Consider the following 13,379-nt stretch of genomic DNA (forward strand, 5'->3'; position numbering starts at 1 on the left):
AGAGCGAGACTCCGTCTCAAAAAAAAAAAAAAAAAAAAAAAGAATGTTTCAATGGCTAGCTTTGTGCAGATATCATTTCAACCCCATCCAAGTGCACCAGAGGAGAAATCCAGAATTGGAATTTATATGTCCGAGAATATGGGCGTGTCTCATTTTGGTCTCACTGCCAAATTCCCTTCCCAGGAGACCATGGCAGTTGACAGTCATACCTGCTATGTAGGGAACCTGCCTGTGTCTCACGGCCTCACCCTCACCGGGTACATCCACATGCGGTTTTCTCTGCCGGGCCGTTGCACATGGACAGTGATACAGCTTCATGGTTTCCACTTGTCATTCTCTCCCCTTGGCGAGAATGGGCATCTTTTCCTATGTTTAAGGGCTGCTCAGATTTCCTTTCCTGGGAATCTTTGCTCATTTTTCTATTGGATTATTGGGTTAAGTCTTTTTTAATCCTTGTCTTTTCAACCAGCCTTTCCGACCGCTCTCTGCAGACCACCTAGCTGCCTTCCCCCTACATCCCTCACGGCAGTAATTTGGACTTACTTTCTGTTGTCATCCTGAGCTGTAATGTCCATCTCATATTGTCAAGATGTCACACAGGTATAGCATATGTCCTTGGTTATATGCTCCAGGGCAGACATGGGCTTGAGGCCTGAGTCCTGAGCAGACGTAGCACTGAGCCTTGTATTAGACAGGCATTGCATGACTATTTCTCAAATTTGTTTTGAAAAAGAAAGTCAGGCCAGGCACAGTGGCTCACGCCTGTAATCCCAGCACTTTGGGAGGCTGAGGTGGGCGGATCACGAGGTCAGGAGATCGAGACCATCCTGGAGAACATGGTGAAACCCCATCTCTACTGAAAATATAAAAATTAGCTGGGTGTGATGGTGCATGCCTGTAATTCCAGCTACTCAGGAGGCTGAGGCAGGAGACTCGCTTAAACCCAGGAGGCACCCAGGAGGTAGAGGTTGCAGTGAGCTGAGATCACACCACTGCACTCGAGTCTAGTGACAGAGCAAGACTCCATCTCAAAAAAAAAAAAAAAAAAGTTGGCCTCAGCAAAAATGAATTTGTTTCCTTTAAAAAAAAGAAAAAAATCAGTGATAGTTATTGAAAAGAGGTTATCACTCTTACTTGCCACACTTATTTTTTCAAGCTATTAAAATGATGACATATATCACATTATAATTATCAAATTATTAACAACTATTAAAATTAACTATTGGCCGGGCGCGGTGGCTCAAGCCTGTAATCCCGGCACTTTGGGAGGCCGAGACGGGCGGATCACGAGGTCAGGAGATCGAGACCATCCTGGCTAACACGGTGAAACCCCGTCTCTACTAAAAATAGAAAAAAAAAAAACTAGCCGGGCAAGGTGGCGGGCGCCTGTAATTCCAGCTACTCTGGAGGCTGAGGCAGGAGAATGGCATAAACCCAGGAGGCGGAGCTTGCAGTGAGCTGAGATCTGGCCATTGCACTCCAGTCCGGGCGACAGAGCGAGACTCCACCTCAAAAAATAAAATAAAATAAAATAAAATTAAATAAAATTAACTATTAAAGCTATTGCATTTCTGTGACTAAATTATTAAAATTTAAGCACAATAGGAGGAAAGATTTTCTCTCCCCAAAGAGGGGTACTTTAAACAATTTGTCAGACACTTTTAAGATTTTTACTTACCGGCCAGGCACGGTGGCTCACGCCTGTAATCCCAGCACTTTAGGAGGCTGAGGTGGCCAGATCACAAGGTCAGGAGTTCGAGACCAGCCTGGCCAACATGGTGAAACCCCATCTCTACTAAAAATACACAAATTAGCTGGGCTTGTTGGCACACACCTGTAATCCCAGCTACTCAGGAGCTGAGGCAGCAGAATTGCTTAAGCCCAGGAGGCGGAGGTTGCAGTAAGCTGAGATCGCGCCACTGCACTCCAGCCTGGGCGGCAGAGTAAGACTCCATCTCAAAAAACAAACAAAAAAGATTTTACCTATGATTGTACAAACCTACATATTAAAAAGCATAAGGATGTGTGTGTGTATAAACCCATGGAAAGACAGAAACATGTAGTTTTGGGAAGTCGTTAGCAACAAATCAGACTTTACATTTTGTTCTTCGATTGGCAATTTTGCAATTTTACCTTGATTACTCATTCAAAAAATATCGTGGACCTACTGTGTGCCAGGGACTACATTTTCTTGTTGGTTTGTGAGGTTATCTTTTGTTTTTGTTTTTTAGTGTTTTCCGTGATCAAGAAAATTTCAGAGGCCAGGTGAGGTGGTTCATGCCCGTAATCCCAGTACTTGGGGTGGCCAAGACAGGTGGATCACCTGAGGTCAGGAGTTTGAGACCAGCCTGGCCAACATGGTGAAACCCCGTCCCTACTAAAAATATAAAAATTAGCCAGGCGTGATGGTGCACACCTGTAATTCCAGCTGCTTGGGAGGTGGAGGCAGGAGAATTGCTTGAACCTGGGAGGCAGAGGTTGCAGTGAGTCAAGATTGCGCCATTGCACTTCAGCCTGGGCGACAGAGCGAAACTCCATCTCAAAAAGAAAAAAAAAACAGTTTGGGGCTGGGTAGAGTGGCTCACGCCTGTAATCCCAGCACTGTGGGAGGCTGAGGTGGATGAATCACGAGGTCAGGAGATCGAGACCATCCTGGCTAACGTGGTGAAACCCCATCTCTACTAAAAAATAGAAAAAGAAAATTAGCCAGGTGTGGTGGCGAGCACCTGTAGTGCCAGCTACTCGGGAGGCTGAGGCAGGAGAAAGGCCTGAACCTGGGAGGCGGAGCTAGCAGTGAGCCGAGATCGCTCCACAGCACTCCAGCGTGGGCGACAGTGCAAGACTCTGTCTCAAAAAAAAAAAAAAAAAAGTTTGGGAAGCACTGAGATGGTCACAGAATCCAGGTTTGGGATAAGCTTTCAGATTTCTTTCCCTGTCTCCAAACAGAGCATCCAACCTATCTAAGTCAATCTGGCTAAAGTTGTAATTTAAAAGACCTCCCATGAAAGGGACTTTACTGCAATCTTCAGCATTTCTCCTGAGGTTCGCTCAGCACTGTGCTCTTTGGAAGAAATTTATATAACAGACAATAAATGATGCAGTAAAGTGCTCATAGCATGAATCTGTATTGAAGAAATAAAACCCAGTGAGGAGATAGGTTAGGATCAAAGTCTCTGGGTCCCCATAGTGGTTGCCTGTGCTCCTCCAGGTGTGCGACTCAGCTAGAGAAGACATTTAGCCCCCTGTAAGCCTTTGTTTTCAAAGGAGTTCATTCTAGAAGCCAGTGTATAGAGGAAAAATTTGCGTATGGTCAAAAATGACCTTGCATGCCTTTTCTACTATAGTATCACCATCAGGGACTAGACAGAGCTCAAGACCAGAAAATGTATGTGTGCCTCGTCTCTTACCTGCAGGAGTGTACACGGTGGCCCAGATAATTTAAATCAGTCTTCTTTTTCTCTGTTTCCGTTTTCTCTCCAAACAACTAGTAGAAATCAGGTAGATTCAATGCACCTATTGGTGACTGCACTTGAATAACCATGCTATAAGTTTTTCTAATGATTAAATATATAATTCATGAAATAATTTTTCTAATTATTAAATATATAAATATATAGTTCCATGCCTGAAAGTCCATCTCAAAAAAAAAAAAAAAAACTCCTCCTAGAGAATTAAGGGAAGATTTAAAGTAAAACTACAAAGAAAAAGTACTTCATTCAACAAATATTTTCAGAATGCCTACACGTGACAGGCATTCATAAAGGCTCTAAGAAAACCATGGTGAACGAAACCTGGAAAGACTATGCCCTCCAGATAAACTGGGGAAGATACACAATAAATAAAAGTCCAAACACTCATTATCTACTTAATGGATACCCAGTTTGTGGTCCTAGTTTTCTGCAAGGAGAAACTGAGTCTTAGAGAAATTGTCACTTGCCCAAGGTGAGCCCACCAGTGAGATGAAGAACATGCTAGCCCGAGAACTTACTCCCCAGGACTCCACCTGTGCCAAATGCAGCTTCCCCACCATGGAAGTCTGTGAGGAAGGGAGGTGTGAGTTTTCCTTTATGCAGGGTGCCTACTGCATGGCTCATACATAGTGCACCATTTGGGGGTGGGAGTGGGGAGTGGACAGGATTGAAGAACTATCCAGAACTAAAACCTGCATAAAAAAATGAGGAGTAGACTTCCAGATTATCTACCCAAGTATGGGAGTAGAATCCACAGAGCCAGCATCATTAACAAGGGAAATGGGAAGAAGGAAGGCTCCTTTCCCCAGGCCAGGGATACCTTAAGTGGTTCCCTGACTTTTCAGCTTTTGTCCTCTACACAAGATCCACATCAAGGCTCCAGAGCACACTTAGCTAGGGACATCACCAAGGAAGACTAAACCCTGGCAAATGCCTACCATAAGGGGGCAGTAAGGACAGACGCGAAGTCAGGCTGACCAGAACCAAAATCAGGTGCCCCTGGTTAGGAAGTCCTGGTATCGAGGATGGGAGGAGCACGGCATCATCCCACCCAGGGGCCCAGCAAGCTTCCCAATCCTGGGGACAGAATGACCTCATGGGGATACTTTACTTTTGATACGTAGTTTTCTAACAGGAAAGTTTAAAAATAGAGAAAGTAGAAAAAAAAATACAATAAGCAGCCTTTTATCCTTCTTTCAAAGTAACAACTGTTAATGTTTCTTTTTTGGAGATGGAGTCTCGCTCTGTTGCCCAGGCTGGAGTGCGGTGGCACGATCTCGGCTCACTGCAATCTCCGCTTCCCAGGTTCTAGCAATTCTCCTGCCTCAGCCTCCTGAGTAGCTGGAATTACAGGCACATACCACCATGCCCGGCTAATTTTTTGTGTTTTAGTAGAGACGGGGCTTCCCTGTGTTCCCCAGGCTGGTCTCGAACTCCTGAGCTCAGGCAATCCACCTGCCTTGGCCTCTCAAAGTGCTAGGATAACAGGCGTGAACCACCGTGTCCAGCCACAACTGTTAACATTTCATATTAGCTTTTTTTTTTTTTTTTTTGAGACAGAGTCTCACTCTGTCGCCCAGGCTGGAGTGCAGTGGCGCGGTCTCCGCTCACTGCAACAACTCCCAGGTTCAAGCGATCCTCCTGCCTCAGCCTCCCGAGTAGCTGGGAATACAGGTATGTGCCATCATACCCGGCTAATTTTTGTAGTTTTAGTAGAGATGGGGTTTCATCATCTCAGCCAGGCTAATCTCAAACTCCTGACCTAAAGTGATGTGCCAGCCTCAGCCTTCCAAAGTGCTGGGATTACAGGCATGAACCACTGCACCTGGCCGAACGTTTCATATTAGCTTTAGGACATTTTTTTTCAGATAGTTATTTTCTTTTATTTTCATCTTCCTTTATATTTGACCCTGTTTTTCTTCTTACTGCATTTTGAGTTAAATGTTAGCTTATTTATTTTTAATCATTTCCTACATTTGAAGCTATATATTATCCTATTTATCACTTCAGGTGCATCCTGCTTTTTTTAGTGGTGGTGGTTGTAGTTTTGAGATGGATTTTCACTCTTGTTGCCCAGGCTGGAGTGCAGTGGCACAATCTCGGCTCACTGCAACCTCCGCCTCCCGAGTTCAAGCGATTCTCCTGCCTCAGCCTCCCAAGTAGCTGGGATTACAGGCAAGTGCCACTATGTCCCGCTAATTTTGTATTTGTAGTAGAAATGGAGTTTCACCATGTTGGTCAGGCTGGTCTCAAACTCCCTGAATGACTTCAGGTTATCCACCCACCTCAGCTTCCCAAAGTGCTGGGATTGCAGGCATGAGCCACCACACCCAGCCATCCCACATTTTTTTTTTTTTTTTTTTTTTTGAGACGGAGTCTCACTCTGTCGCCCAGGCTGGAGTGCAGTGGCGCGGTCTCCGCTCACTGCAACAACTCCCAGGTTCAAGCGATCCTCCTGCCTCAGCCTCCCGAGTAGCTGGGACTACAGGCGCCCGCCAGCTCGCCCGGCTAGTTTTTCATATTTTTTAGTAGAGACGGGGTTTCACCGTGTTAGCCAGGATGGTTCCGATCTCCTGACCTCGTGATCCGCCCGTCTCGGCCTCCCAAAGTGCTGGGATTACAGGCTTGAGCCACCGCGCCCGGCCCCATCCCACATTTTTTAAAAAAGAAAACTTCTGCTTACATACAAGCATGTTTAATTGTGCAATTTTCATAGATACATACAGTGAATATATCATACATATTTTTAAAATACCACCATTATTTAATTTTCTTCTTTTTAAAGGAAAGTTCTACCCCCTTCTCCCTTTCCGCCATAATACTCCTCAGCCTCTGGAGCAGCTGGGATTACAGGCACCCGCCACCACGCCCAGCTAATTTTTGTATTTTTAGTAGACGGGCTTTCCCCATGTTGGCCAGGCTGGTCTTGAACTACTAACCTCAAGTGATCCGCCTGCCTAGGCCTCCCAAAGTGCTGGGATTACAGGTGTGAGCCACTGTTTGCCCGGCCTGAACAAAGGATTTGATTATAAAAGATTCAGTCAGTTGAGAGAGACCCTAGCACTTATCTGATCTGACCTCCTTGTTTAAGAAATGCTGGGAGGCAGGACAGAAAGCCACCCTGGCTAGCTGAGGTCACCATTCCCGGGCTTCTCATCATACCTGCCACAGTAGCTGCTGTTAACAACTTTCTTCTCCTGTGACACCTGGAATTTTTTCTTTCAAATACTCAAAGGTGTGTATTGCGGTATTGTTAATGGTAACAAACACAAAAACAAAACTAACAGAAAACCTCTAGAAACAAAAGGAAAAAATCCTGACACACACCTTGGAATATTATATAGACCTTAAATAAAATGAAATAAAACTGGAAAAATTGTCTTACAGGAGTTTCAGTTAAGTATTGTTGAGGGAGGAGAGAGGCTGAGGCACAAGAATTGCTTGAACCCAGGAGGCGGAGCTTGCAGTGAGCCAAGATCGCGCCACTGCACTCCAGCCTGGCTGATAGAGCGAGACTCCGTCTCAAAAAAAAAAAAAAAAAATATGTTCACTCGTGCATCCACCCAGCAGAAACTGAGTACTTGCGATGTGTAGACACTAACCTAGATACTTTGAACTTGACCAAGAAGAGGGTGGAGAAGACTCTGGCTCTTAGGGAGCTAATGTTCTATTGGGGAGAAGCAGATGATGAAGCACAGATAAATGATATCCACTCTATGCTATTAAAAGGGCTGGAATTTGGAAGATGATGGTAAAGAGCTCTTTAAGGGCCGGGCGCGGTGGCTCAAGCCTGTAATCCCAGCACTTTGGGAGGCCGAGACGGGCGGATCACGAGGTCAGGAGATCGAGACCATCCTGGCTAACACGGTGAAACCCCGTCTCTATTAAAAAAAATACAAAAATCTAGCCGGGCGAGGTGGCGGGCGCCTGTAGTCCCAGCTACTCCGGAGGCTGAGGCAGGAGAATGGCGTGAACCCGGGAGGCGGAGCTTGCAGTGAGCTGAGATCCGGCCACTGCACTCCAGCCCCGGCAACAGAGCGAGACTTCGTCTCAAAAAAAATAAAAAATAAAAAATAATAATAATAAAAAAAGAGCTCTTTAAACAGGTGACATTTACGCTGAGCTGTGGACCTGGCCAGCAATCAAATCTGAAATTGTTTTCTATGTATTAGTGATTCTCATAACTTTAAATTTGTAGGTGTTCCTATGCATTCATAGTTATTTCTGATTTTGAGAATCAGGGAAGGGCAATTTTGCAATGAGTCTAATTACTAGAGCTTCAGGGTCTGAGCCTGTATGTAAATTGGAAGCAAATACCTGTTTTCTGAAAATTCACCAGGTGAGTCTGATCCATAGGTGGGCTTGGAAATAACTTTATTATGGGAGTATCAGAGAGGAGGTGTGAGCCCCCAGACATGCAGTGAAAAGACGTAGGGAGAAGGTAGGTGAGGATTTGAATTGAAAAGACTCTTTGTGCCTGCTGCAATGGCTCATGACTGTAATCCCAGCACTTTGGGAGGCCGAGATGGGCAGATCACCTGGGGTCAAGAGTTTGAGACCAGCCTGGTCAACATGGTGAAACCCCGTCTCTACTAAAAATACAAAAATTAGCCAGGCGTGGTGGTGCATGCCTGTAATCCCAGCTACTTGGGAGGCTGAGGCAGGAGAATCGCTTGAACCCAGGAAGCAGAGGTTGCAGCGAACTGAGATTGCGCCACTGCACTCCACCCTGGGCAACAAGAGCAAAACTCCTTCTCAAAAAAAAGAAAAGAAAAAAAGAAAAGGCTGTCTGGGAGAACTTGTTCCCCTTCCCCCTCAGACCCTATGCCTTTCAAAATCTTCAACTGCAAAGAGAAATATCACAGGGGCCCCACACCCCCACCCCAGGAAACCTCCCAGGACTATTTCTAGAGCTTGACTTATTTGATGTGAAGTAGATATATAACAAACAGTGGTGGTCTGCTGGAACACCAGGAGAAAGAAAAATCTAGAATTGCAAATGTAAAACTCCCGCCCTCCGACAAAGATTATGCTGATGAAACTGAGAGCTCAAACAGAAGCAGAAATGGTCAGATACCCGAATATCCATGAAGGAAAATGCCAGGGGCAAGTCACACGAGCCATCCCCCATCCCCTGTTATTATTCTGGGAATAATAATACCTTCCTCAAAGGGATGTCCTGAGGATTAAAAATAAGACCGTTTTTCATGTCAGGCCTTGAGCAACCCCTCCATGCTTAGGGAGGGCTTAACCCAGGTTCCTCTAGTTCCCTTCCCCCAAGCAAATTCCTCCTCCAACGTTTCCACTCTGTCGGAGAAATCCCTGTGGTGACTGTGTACATTATCTGGATATTTAGCTAGTGGGCTTACCCAGGTGGCATATTGTAACTTTACTCCGACAATTTGGAAAAACAAACAGAGCAGTTCTGACCTTTCCAAGTGGTTTTGCTTCTGCATCCCCTCAAAGCCTGCCCATTCGGTAGGATCCTGTCGCCTTTAAACTGGGAAGTTCCAAACTGCACATGGGGCGTGGGTTTGGCCAAGAGGTTCCTTTTTTGTTTTACCACCTTAAAATGCTAACTATGCTCATGGCTGAGGTCAATTCTATAAATGTTCTTTCTGTTGTTTGCACTTATCTGATCTTGTCCTATCAAGGGGCTTAATCTCACTCTTACTGGAAATGACAATTTAGTCCATTTTAGGATGCCGCTTTCACAGCTGTTTCAAGGCTGTGTTGTGAAAACAACCCAAAATGGTACTGGGTTTGTTCTGTTTACACAACTGTGGGGAGGTGGGGAGTGAAGCGCGTTTGAAAGTCACTTCATTTAAATGTCCTCATGAAATATATATATATTTATATAAATTTCATGAAATATATAAGACATAAATGTATATGTAATATAAACATATAATCTATATATAATATAAATATATATACACATTTGTATATATTTATATGCAAAGGATTTGCTTCAAGTGATATGTTTGGATCATATGGAAATTTGCCGAACAGAATTTTGGTCTGAGCATCTACACCTCAGTCCTTTGAGAGACGCTTTGAGATGTTTGAGATCGTTTGCACGCTCCTTTGAGACCCATTCCTGGAGCTCCGAAGGCTTATTGGATATTTCTGCGGAGTATGAGAGTGACTGACATAGGTACTTTGTTAAACATTTCCAAAAGGGCTATATTAAGAAGGAAATAAAAATCCACCTCTTGTCCAACTCCTGGTTAGCACTCAGGTGTGTTTCCTTCCAGCCTTTTCTCAATGACCTGCAGTCAGGCTTTTCAACCTTCAGCCCTGTGCCTAAGGCTGGCATTCCTGCTTGTATCCTATCTGCCCACGTTTTGTCTGTATTCACAAGCCCCGCTCAAATTGCTGTTTTAGAAAAATCTAGGGCTGGGTGCAGTGACTCACGCCTGTAATCCCAGCACTTTGGGAGGCTGAGGCAGGCAGATCACAAGGTCAGGAGTTCGAGACCAGCCTGGCCAACATGGTGAAACCCCATCTCTACTAAAAATACAAAAACTAGCCGGTCATGTGCCTGTAATCCCAGATACTAGGGAGGCTGAGGCAGGAGAATTGCTTGAACCTGGGAGGCAGATGCTGCATTGAGCGGAGACTGGGCCATTGCACTCCAGCCTGGGTGACAGAATGAGACTCTGTCTCAAAAAAAAAAAAAAGAAAAAGAAAAAAGACCTAAAATGGTCTTGAGGGAAGGTTGGGGGAAGGGAGGAGGGAGGAATGAATCATTTAGAAAAGCAACCGCAAACGGAGAAGAGCTTTATTTTTTACTTCATAATTGATAGCGTGTCTCCCTTCTCCACTACCCCGCAAAAAGACCCTCCTTCCTCTATTCCACCTTCCCAAGGCAGTTCACGCTTTTTGTACCTGGGATGAAAAGGGAGGGGAATTTACTGCCCTCCGTGGAAATGTCCAGGGTCAAATTATATACTCTCATGGTAGAGAGAGGGGAATGGGAGTCGGGGCAGTATGGTTTTCACAATTCCTAGCCAGGCTTTAGCCCTGGCTGACTCGCTTGCGTCATGATAATACAATTTTGTATGTTAAACAACAGATGTCAAACAGAAGAAAGAGACGGGGCTTCGCTTTTCTTCTCTTGTGGACCTTGCTCCCCCCAAAGCAGCCATTTTTTCAGTTGCCATGACAGTGGTAATAGGAGTTTATCATTTTCCCATGCCTGCTGCATGCTAATGTGGAATCAATTCATGACTCTTATCTGGTTGGGCTACCAAGGATCCCAACCACACACAATCTGGGTTTGTGGAGCGGTATAGAGGGCACCATGGACTTTTCGCCCTCCTCACAATCCTCAGCTCCCAGTTAATGGAGCAATTTATGTAAAGCAGAAGTTTTTATTTGCCTATTAAAATATCAGTTACAATCAGCCTGAGAACTACTGATGGTCTGTGCACGTATTGACAAAGCAGGTTGATCTTCGCCTCTTGTGAAAAGAAGTCATAAAGAACAAAGATCATCTAGACAGAAATCATACATAATATCTGGAAATCATATATGTATTACATAACAATTTCACCCTTACGTCTTAACGCTAACCTAACTTTCAAAACAAGACCCATTTACACAGAGCAAGGAAAGAAAGACTTTGAGAAACTTAACTAAAACTGAGAAAATCATAATTTTTTATAAGAAGAACACCTTCTTTTAGTGAACAAAGGTGATATAGAAATCAAGAAAAATCACATTTGAAAAGACTCGGAATGAAGGAAATGTATTCTTTAAAAATGAACAGGAAGGAAAAAAGGAAAAATCGTTAAACCCTGATGGTAGATACATGAATGTTCCTTGTGGTATTCTTGGTACTTTTCTGTATATTTGAAATATTTTATACTTCCTAAAAAAGGTATGAGTCAAAATCTTTCAGTTTGGCTTGTAATTAACAATGTTTAAGCCACAGCCAAATGAAGAAAAAAGAAGAAACAGAAGAAACGATGTAGCAGGGTGGAAACAAAATTAAACCCCAAAGTGATTTATAGCATCCTTAGGTTTATTTCCCTCTTAATTTCTAACAGAATGTGGCAGTACTTGTCAGCTGACGTTTGCCTTTTTTTTTTCCCCTTCCTAATCTCTTTAAAAAAAATGTGTGCATCAAGTAACCACCAAAATGATTACTTCAATTGTGGGTAGAGTTTATTCTCCAGAATAGAAAAACCAGTTGCTTTTATTTGCATTGTCCTCCTTATTTTTTAGGCATCTGGCACATTTTATTCCTTTTTTGTTATTTTGAGTTGTCCTTTTATCATTATCTGCAGGAAGCAGCATTAGCATGCCGCAGATAAGACCACAGATCCAGATGTGCATATCAAAGGATGAACAGCTACTTATTAAGAAAAACTTTTCTTTTTAAGCCCAGCTTCTGTTCAAAGGAATAATAAAGCCTATGGCGTTAGTGACAAACTGGTAATTCAATGCCTTGTCACCGCCATGCATTGGAATGGAAAAAAAGGAGGGGGAGGTCAAAGAAATTGGTAAGGTCCACATTTTAGAAAGCTGAAAAGGCAGAACTAGTGTAAAAGTTCATCTTCTCCAGATGCATGCATTTATATCCTGCTGTGTTTATACACTTTTTTTTTTTTCCTGGGGGAAATGAAAGAGCCACAAAAATGGGCTGGCTGTTACGATTAAGGATGGATTCCGAATCACCAAAATTATTTTTAGAAGAATGAAATATGTTTCCTTTGAAAGCATCTGATTTCACCATCGACCTCTGGTTCCTTTGTGCTTGAAAATATACTTAATAACGCCAGCCGTGCATATCTGTAAAAGAGTCGACACTGAGAGTTTGCAAAGTAAATCTAAATGTCTCTTTCACTGTTGCTCTGTTTCTAACATTAGGTCACTCCCCGCTTGCTAGGATGTGTGTGTCTTCTGTATCTCTAGGAATTTACATCCGTAAATGCACATATATACATATATACATGCATAAATGCATATCTATACACATACATTGCCGTGGTTTTTTTTTTAATGCTGTCATACCATAATGACAGTCATACTTCTTTTATCTCACTCAGCTATTAGACTTGCCAGTCTTTCCAAATTGGTACATTTAAGTCTGCCTCATTCTTCAATATTTATACATAGTCCATGGAGAGATATATCATGACATATACAACCACTTCTCTTTTAGTGGCCATTTAGTGTTTTTCAGATTTTTCATGATTGCCAACAATGATGCAGTACGTGCCTTCATTCAGCTATTTTTGTGAGCTGATCCTCTCCTGTGATGTGTTACTTTTGTTTCATTCTCTCTGTTATCCAACAAAGATTTCTTTAAGTCTCTGGGAAAACTTATGCATCTATATTCTTAAGCCTAAAATAAATTAGATTTAGAAATGTCAGTCTCTTACTTTTTCCTTAGACGTAAGATTTCAGAAAACGGTCACATGTAAATTCATTCTGAGCCTCTGCCTTTGCTCTTGGGTTCCTAAACTGAGTTTTATTACTGACTAAAAAATGACTTCAACTGAAGTAATATTTACGAGGATTGTTTTAAAAGTTAGTTATCTGAGTCTTAAGTCTGTGAAACTAGCATTGGAGTTTTTTTAAAAAACATGATTAGCAACAAAAGAAAAAAACAATAAATTAAACAATAAATAAAAATTAAAAATAAGAAAAAAAACATTAGCCTTCCCGTTTGGTAAATAAGCCACGATGAAGTAAAGAAACTTAGCCCAGGACATAGGCCTACTAAATTAATTTTACCATAAAAATGATAGTGGTAGGCTGAGCACAGTAGCTCACACCTATAATCCCAGCACTTTGGGAGGCCGAGGTGGGAGGATCACCTGAGGTAAGGAGTTCAAGACCATCCTGGCCAACATGGTGAAACCCTGTCTCTACTAAAAATACAAAAATTAGCTGGGC

Source organism: Colobus angolensis, unplaced genomic scaffold, assembly GCF_000951035.1.
Source record: "Colobus angolensis palliatus isolate OR3802 unplaced genomic scaffold, Cang.pa_1.0 Scaffold319, whole genome shotgun sequence".
Lineage (NCBI taxonomy): Eukaryota > Metazoa > Chordata > Mammalia > Primates > Cercopithecidae > Colobus > Colobus angolensis.